This window comes from Macrobrachium nipponense, chromosome 20 (genome assembly GCF_015104395.2).
Source record: "Macrobrachium nipponense isolate FS-2020 chromosome 20, ASM1510439v2, whole genome shotgun sequence".
NCBI classification, from domain to species: domain Eukaryota; kingdom Metazoa; phylum Arthropoda; class Malacostraca; order Decapoda; family Palaemonidae; genus Macrobrachium; species Macrobrachium nipponense.
In genome coordinates, this window is record NC_061089.1 from 78,825,699 (window position 1) to 78,835,698 (window position 10,000).

Sequence of the window (10,000 nt, forward strand, 5' to 3'; positions counted from 1 at the left end):
CAATATATATTAATAAAAAATCCTAGGCCTTACAGATAGCTCTGCCACCTTATATGCTAGCCCCCCACCCCCCGCTAGCAAAAAACTTGCTTATAACACAAAACAACTGGCCGGCTAAAATTAAATATAATAAGAAATAACTGCACGATCTCTGGCATTATAAAATAAAGTCTTATCACGCTTTCTCACCCAATAACACAACAAGACGCATTTTCTCTCATATTTTCTGCATTAGGATTCTTGAATATCCCTCTTTGCTTGTCTGCAAGTAGCTGCATCTGTAGCAGACTGTAGCAGCTGTAGGAAGACGGAATGCCTCCCTCATCGTAGAAGACTTCTCACGGCTTCTATAGATCCCCAAAAGACACGCTGTAGAATTCTCTCACGATCACCATCATGGAAATACTTGTAATCACCCTGGGCAACACGACAGCAACCTCACGGCTGGTGGACGTCTTGCTGGAGTCGGGAAACGACTTTTTCTTTGGGTGTGTGTTAGTATGTCAGTCAAGTCACTGGTCAATCTAAGAAAATTAACCCAGACATACTTCTTCTATCAAGCAATGATCTCAAAAGGTCAGAAATACTAACTGAACGTCTCCAATTAACTCCCTTTAATATGACTACTAAATCATAAGTCATTATCATAACTCTCAAAGAAAAAAACATCAAGTTCTCCAACTCAATTCTCCAAACTCACACATCAGCACACACACAACTCAGAAAATCACAGCAACTCCACGGACTTCTGCACTCACATTTCAAACTCGAATGTGCTCACAAGAAAATAAAAGAAAAGACAAAAAAATCGCAATGAGCCCAAGGAAAAAAAAGAATCTCGTAACACCCACCCGACCCAAAAATGTTCTCTCAAACTCTGATATTTGAACAACCCACAAAATCAGTAAAAATCTCCAACTTTAACAGCAAAAAAAAACCCTTTTATTGCTCAATAATTTAATCACAATGAGACTTAATGTCAAACTCCCATTTACGTAAGCAACAACCCGAAAAATTACATCTCCCGGTAAAATCAAATCTCCCGTCCAAAAAAGAAATGCTACTTAGCTCAATCCCCAAATTATATCTCTTGTAGGAAAAGGAAAAGAAAAATAATAAAAAAAAGAATAATCACAAGAAGATTTCCCCAATCACAAAATACATAATACATGTATAATATGCATAACTCCCGCGTTTTCCCCAAGAAATGCTCCATGTAAAGTTACGGAATTTGCCAGAAAGCAAACTCTCACACATGCGCTTTCGTGAAATGCTATTGTCAACATTTCCAGATATTGCAAAAATTTCTGATCTGTCACCATCAGAGGAAAAAAGTCAGCACACGGCTCATCAACATCGCTTGTTCGCAGAAAAATCGCCTGCGGACGCATGCTCAAACAACAGCACAAAAAATTGTCTGGTCAGACACATAAGTTTGGTTAAACTCAAGATTCTCTAGAAAAAAAAAAAAGGTCTAACTGAACACATTTCCCAGAATTAACTCCAGGATATGACTAATGTGTTCAAATTTTTTTCGAAAGACTTTATTCTCTTAACATTGACTTTGCCCAAATTAATTTCTCCAGAATAACACACTTGTGAACATAAAAATGCACATCTCCAAATGGACTCTTAATGCAATAATGCCACTCGCCTCTAAATAGTCACGAAACCAAAAAAGAGACCACAGAAAATCTCCTCTTGGCTCAAGAAAAAACTCCCATAACCACAAAAAAAAAGGTCACCCGCCCAAGATTAATTCCCAACTCCCATTATGAGACACCATATTAATAATAACACCACTCCGGTTATAAAAATATTTCCTCCATTTGGTTAATAACCACCCCCCTTATATTATTCTCTTATTTCTCCAATAGCCACATGTCAATAAAAACAACTCCACTCCAAGAATAGAGAATAATCACCTCTATTTCGGCATATACAAAATATTTACCTCTATTTCCCCAATAACTCCATGTGGAACAAAACAAGGCTCCAAAAATATATCTCCAAAAAAGTGTGCACTCAAGGCAACTAACTCACACACTCACAAATATTGCCCCATAATCTCCAAAAAAATGTGTCTCCATTGCAACAAAGATGGCTGCAAAAATAATTGAAACTAAAACATAGCATCTCATCACATTATGGCAAATATTAAAAATGGCCAAAAAAATATATCTCCCATATATTATATCTCAAATATAACTCCAAAAATAATATATACCTCCAAATTATAACTCCAAATATATCTCAATTATATCTCAATAATATCTCTCAATTATAACTCCAATTCACCAGAGAATAACTCAATGTTATGAGTCAAAAACTATAAAACTCCTCCGTTTAGCATAACTGCTAAAAAAAAAAACAAAAAGGCAAAACTCGCAAATAAAACAAACTGTCTAGAAAATTCTAGAAAAAAATCATCAATGTGCCACAAACTCATTATAACAGAACTCCAAGTTCACAGTGTCTTAGCCAAGACTTCTCCATATGCACTACGACATAGGCCACTAGAAAACTTAACTAAGTTTCCTATCTCTCACCAAGTTGTCACAAATACGACAAAGGTATTGTGCAAGAAAACTCACAATTTCTGGAACACAAATATCCAGAGAAAAAATGTAGTGCCATTACGTATGCATTCAAAACGTGCAAGAAATTCTCCCATATATTTCTCTATAGCATCAAATAGCTAAAACACGAACACGTTCCCGAACAATGACTCTAAGTCACGAACTGAGACATTATAAAAAATATCCACACCAACTGGAGAGAAAAAATAAATTCAAATTCACCCTTGGTAAAAAAAAACTTATGTCAGCTATGGCTAACTTCCAAAAAAGGAGAAAGAAAAAATCAACGGCACCATTAACTATCTCCCGTAACTCACTAGATGTCAAGCAATTATCTGCTGGACTCATAAAAAAAAAGAAAAAAAACTAAAACAATGTGTTGTTAGTTCCTCCTTCAAAAAATTATTCAGTTTCACCTTCATAGCATTAAAACGCCCACGTATCAGTATAAAAAAAAAATCAGTATCAGAAATATCATTATCACAAAATCACCAAAAAAATTGCTATCATCAAAATCATCAGTATCAGTACAAAAAATATCATCAATGTTAATGCTTGTCCATTCTCCAAAAATTCAGCAAAAAACTTCAGCAAAAATTCAACAAAGATTCAACACAATTCACCAAGATTCAGTCAGATTCATCAAGATTCAGCAAAACACATCCCCCATGAATCACTGAAATATTCTCCAAAGTTACAAAAACTCAACAAATAATTAACACAAGACTTCTCCCATTAATTCATTGTAATAATATCCATGAATAATTATCTGTAATAATTATCAACTCCCGTGACACACTGAAGTATAATGATTATCAATAATAATAATAATAATAACTCTCCATAGCAATAATTCTCTTGCAAAATCTCAAGTAAGGGTGAAACAAATTCAAATAGCATACACCAGTATTGCTGAATCTTATGGTATACAATTTCTCCAGCATACACATGGACATAACACCATTGCCACACAACACAGATACAACACCAAATCATCGGCATTTCAAAGTAATTTCTCCAACACAATAAAAAAAAACTCTGTGTATCCCCCTTATATTTGTGTTTTCGAAGGCACAAGCAAAACATACACCCATACAATGCATTTCAATTCTCTCTTTATTTCCTTTTCTCTTCCTCCAAGGGAGCAAAAAAAAAAATATATTTTCTAAAAATAAAGACTCTACGGGCGTTTCACTTCATCAACTAATCAATCAGCTGATATCTTTAGCATCAATGTCAAGGGCAAATCCATACCCCAACACAAAGAAATAAAAGGAGTTCACCCCCAATGATGAAAAAAAAGGTTTTCTCCCCCCTGAGAACAACCCCCTCAGCCAAGCGACAGAACACTCGAGGCATACCAGCAGTATCCCCCATCTCCCCTTGAACAGTGTCCTGAGGACCCCCTCCCAAGGTTATACACTAGTGCCCTCCCCTGCACTAATCTCTCGAGGGGGCCAGTGGTACCTTCCATGCAACTATCCCCCCGAGGGATGCCAGTACCCTCGCAATACAACGCGCCTCTCTGCAGAAATGTGCTGAGCCCGTAAAATTGTGGCCGCTGTGTCTGTAAGCCAGATATGCTTATCTAAGCACAGTTCACATGCATAAATACATCTTAATACACTCTTAAGTGTTTAAAACAAAGACGAATAGTCTATTATAAACACGTGCAAGTAAAAGAAAACACGGGGTTCACTATGGGGGCGGGCAAAGACAAGAAAAATTGTTGACCTCTTGAACCAATCCCATAACTGAAATATTTAACCAAAAACCCTCTCCTTCAAAACAATAGTTAACACTCACCACTCCATAACGGGAACAAAAAGAACTCGAAATTCTCATAAAACGCGGCAGTGATACTAACAACAACAGCCGCACAGGTATCTCGGAACACACTCGTCATTGCACAAGCAAAAGTCATACTGGGTGGTCTCACTGCTTCTAGGCTGACTCCCGAAAATGGAAAAATGCTGAGTCCAATAAAAATCCTTCCCTCCCTTTAGCACAGTTAACAGACAGATATTTTCTCATTTTTCTCACTAAGTAACTGAAAACTAACAGTTTAAACGATTTTCCACAATCCCACCAAGGCTTTGTTGTTCGAAAACTTATCGCTAAGCCATAACCCCCTTTTATTTTTCTAACTGGCCACACCCATCTCTACATTGGCGTTACTAGGCATAAAGAAAAGAAAGAAAACTTTTATACCCCCTCTTAACCACTTGCCACCACTGTAACTGGGGGGATTCTCCCCCCATTATTCATAAGGTAAGCGTGGACACGAAACGGAAGGCAACCACACACAACATTACACACACAGCCTCTCTCTCTCTCTCTCGGCAATCCCTCTCTCTCTCTCTCTCTCCACCTTTTCCTCTCCATTCTAACAGGTAATGAAAATGAGACAGTCGCATCATAACATTAACGTTTATTAACAAAAAACAAACAAATCAATCAACCAAGCAATCCAGTCTTACAGACTAACTCAAAAACAGTACAATGTCTAGTCACCAAAAAAAGTCTACACCCCTCTGGGAATTCTTTGTCCCCTCGGCATTCCAGATCCGTCTGTTTCAAAGATACAGAACACATCCCGGTAAGTACACACAAGTTTAAAGACAAAGTTAATAAAATGGAACATCTTACAAGATATCAAACAAGCCATCCCTTTGGCTAAAGCACTTCAACACTTACCCAAACAACCGGACACTTAAACACTGTTAACAAAAAACTCCCGGCGAATGCCATGGCATCTTGCCTGTGACTTGAAGCCCTCTCAAAATCCCCCCATAGGCTTGGGTATGACACTTTTAACTGAAAGAGGCGCGCACGCACATACGAACACACAGTTCGCTAGCGCCTCACGGTTCTAGCTGCATCCAGTTTCACAAAGGCACTTTGAGAAGAGTTCATAAAACTGTCGTGCATTGACTTTTCGAACTAAGCATTTTTATCTCAAGCCACCCCTAGAAACTCATTGTCAGCTACTCTCAGGTCATCACCTCTGCACTGTTCTCCACATTCCATAGGTCACAGGGAACACATGGACAATATATTATTAATCAAAAACCCTAGGCCTACTTATATATATATATAATAATATACTATATATATATATATATATATATATATATATATATATATATATATATATATATATATATATATATATCATAAAATCCACGTAAGAAGGCAGGCGAAGACCGGGACTTGCATCAAGCCACTTTCGTAGTTTATTCTACATTTCAAGTGACCCACTGAGTACGAACATATAGTTTTGTCCCAGTTCCGCTAACCATTCTTGTTATATGATTTTCTATTGTTACTATGAAGGATTAAGTTAAATCCCAGAGTTTGCCTAATCACTCCCCTTTTGAAGTAGGTCTTCAGTGTATTTAATTGAACACGTTATTGCCTGACCTCAAGGCCAGAGTTTGATATTTTGTGTTATCCAAGGTAAGTTGCGAGGGTCTTCAGGTTAAGCCATTGATTAGATGCCCTGGTTAAATTCATATATATATATATATATTATATATATATATATATATATATATATATATATATATATATATATATATATTATATATATATATATATATATATATAATCCATTGACAATTGGAATCAATTTTTAAATATAAAGACAAGTTAAATCCTCTCATGGCATCTAATATTGTCTATTTTATATACTTGTCCTAGATGTGATCTAGGAAAATATATCGGAGCCTCAAGAAGACTTCTTAAGGTCCGAATAGATTGCCATAGGGGGTGAGTTTCCGTACTGGTGTCAAATTATCATCCCCTGAATTTTCCAGCATCCGTGACCACACGAAGAAATGCAGAGTCAATATTGAATATAAAAACTTTAAGATCCTTTCAAAAGCGTCTTTTCCGCAGCAGCTAGCGGTCTTCGAATCGCTCTTTATAAAGGGACGATTGTTCCAAAACTGAACAACCAAAATGCCTCCACCCCACCCCTCTGTACTGGCGTAAACAACAGAGATGCCTTCGTGTTTTGTTTTTGTTTTTTTAGTCACTCGTCTTCCTTCCTCTACTGGAAATGGTACTGCGTTTAGTTGGTGTTCTTTTAATATGTTTAAGTATTGTAATTGTATGTGTTTTTAGATGAGTAATTATTTTAATTTTATTTTATTATTGTAATTTCAGCTTGAAAATGGGGCTGGTCCCTGAAACGTTGCATTAAATAAACGCCCATATGAAACAGATGTCTCCAATTAAAACCCTTACCGCTATATATATATATATTATATATATATATATATATATGACTGGTAACAATGTTCTGTAACAACAGAATTCCATCTAATAAAAGGAGCCCATAAAAACACCAAAATATAGAGAAAAAAGTACTATATTTCAGAGACTGCTGTCTCCCTCTCAGGTAGATGAATGAGAAAAGTTTACAGAAAAGGTGGTATTTATACCAAGAGGTCCATCCACAAACAAGCCAATTTTAAGTCACCCCCGCTGATAATCTTCCTTTAATCTTCTTAAGGGTTGGTTGAATGAAGAGGTTGTCGATCGTGTCCGAAATCCATGCTCCTTTTGAGATGTTCATTACCTGCCTCTCTTTTATTAAGGCCGATTCCATCATTTGACTCTGTACCGGCAGTTGCTGCTATAAATTACACGTGACAAATTCCAGTTTATTCTATGGTTATGTTCATTTATATGGTTGAAAATAGCAGAGTTCTGTTGTCCATACCTAACTGACCGTTTGTGTTGTATTAATCTCTGGGAAGGGATTTACCTGTAAATCCGATGTAAGATTGGTCACAGTCCTGGCATGGGATTTCGTATACCCCAGAGTCCTTTGGAGATGCCTTTGTTGGACGTTAATCAGGGATTTGGCTAAGGTGTTTGGGTAAGTAAATACAAAAGGGTTCGATTTTCCGAAGGGATTGGTTATTCTCTTAATCGTGTCCAGGTGGGGGAATTATTATTTTATTGTTGGGTGTATCTCTGGTCTTGTCTTTAGGGGGTCGGTAGAAAATTACGTTTGCTTTGTGAATTGCTTTCTCAATTATATGGTCAGGATATTTTAAAGACGAAAGTTGCTTGCGAATTAGTTCAAATTCTTTTTTCAGGAATTCTGGGGAACAAACTTCGTAAGGCTCTTAAGAACAAGTTACTAGCTACACCTATCTTGATAGTACTGTCGTGATAGCTAAAGTAGTGAATGTATGAAAGTGAGAACGTTGGTTTTCTGTATATGGTGAATTTGTATTCTGTCGTATCTCTGATTATTAAAACATCAAGAAAAGGAATTTTGTTGTCTGTTTCCCCCCATTCAACTTTAAATTTGATGCTGGCACTAATGTGTTTAATTTCGCGAGGAATTCATTAAAAATTGCCCCACCTATTATCCCAAAATGTTTAGGATATCATCCACGATCTCATCCACAGCATGTTTTTGGGTTTTATTGCATTTATTACTGTAGTTTCAAAGTATTCCATGTACATATTGGCTAGAACAGGACTTAAAGGACTACCCATACTACACCCGAATTTTTGCTTGTAGAATGATTCCCCGAATGAAAATACGTTATTAGATGCACATAATTCAACTAGCTTTATTATTTTGTGTCAAGCGCCAAAGGGAAATGATCTGAATAGGGGGATAATTTTACCCTTAAAAACTGAAGAAAACGTCCTGTACTGGTACTTTAGTGAACAGGGAATCTACGTCAAGGCTTAAAAGTTTTATGTTGTGAAGTGGTATATGTGCTTCTCTGAATTTGTGACAAAAATCTTCCGAATGTTTAATGTGACTGGGAGAAAAGGTGCCTAAAAAAGGGGAAAGGAGGGGCCAGCTAACCATTTAGAAATTTTGTAATTGAAAGCTCCGGCACATAATCAGAGATACGACAGAATACAAATTCACCATATACAGAAAACCAACGTTTCTCACTTTCATACATTCACTACTTTAGCTATCACGACAGTACTATCAAGATAGGTGTAGCCTAGTAACTTGTTCTTAAGAGCCTTACGAATTTGTTCCCCAGAATTCCTGGAAAAAAGAATTTGAACTAATTCGCAAGCAACTTTCGTCAAAATTTAAAATATCCTGACCATATAATTGAGAAAGCAATTCACAAGCAAACGTAATTTTTCTACCGACCCCTAAAGACAAGACCAGAGATACCCCAACAATAAAATAATAATTCCCCACCTGGACACGATTAACGAGAATAACCAATCCCTTCGGAAAATCGAACCCTTTTGTATTTACTTACCCAAACACCTTAGCCAAATCCCTGATTAACGTCCAACAAAAGCATCTCCAAAGGACTCTGGGGTATACGAAATCCCATGCCAGGACTGTGACCAATCTTACATCGGATTTACAGTAAATCCCTTCCCCAGAGATTAATACAACACAAACGGTCAGTTAGGTATGGACAACAGAACTCTGCTATTTTCAACCATATAAATGAACATAACCATAGAATAAACTGGAATTTGTCACGTGTAATTTATAGCAGCAACTGCCGGTACAAGAGTCAAATGATGGAATCGGCCTTAATAAAAGAGAGGCAGGTAATGAACATCTCAAAAAGGAGCATGGATTTCGGACACGATCGACAACCTCTTCATTCAACCAACCCTTAAGAAGATTAAAGGAAGATTATCAGCGGGGTGACTTAAATTGGCTTGTTTGTGGATGGACCTCTTGGTATAAATCCACCTTTTCTGTAAACTTTTCTCATTCATCTACCTGAAGAGGGAGACAGCAGTCTCTGAAATATAGTACTTTTTTCTCTATATTTTGGTGTTTTTTATGGGCTCCTTTTATTAGATATATATATATATATATATATATATATATATATACACACACACACACACACACACACACACACACACACACACACACATATATATATATATATATATATATATATATATATATATATATATATATATATATATATATATATATGTGTGTGTGTGTGTGTGTGTGTGTTGTGTGTGTGTGTGTGTGTGCATAGCATAAGCAAAATTACCCACTTTTAGCTTAACAATAAAGACGCCCTATTTGATCTAAGCCATGCAGAATCCTACCCAAAGTCCTTGGATCCCCATCGTGTTTACATCCTCTGTTTGCAAGTTTGCCCTAGATCTCCATTTGGCTAAAAGCCAACAGCGATATCACCGCGGAAACCACACTTCGAGAGGATTTACAATAGCTTTTCGTTACAGCTTACAATTCTTACTTTAATTCCTTTGCACTGATGACGGGATGGACTTAAGTCAAAATGTACATTTGTAAAAGAAACATCCTTCTTTTACAGTGTTTTTTCTCTGATATTTTATTACCAAGCAGGTCATGTATACAGCTTTATAAAACCAAGTAAGCATTATATATCATCATGAAACCTATTTATTAGTCA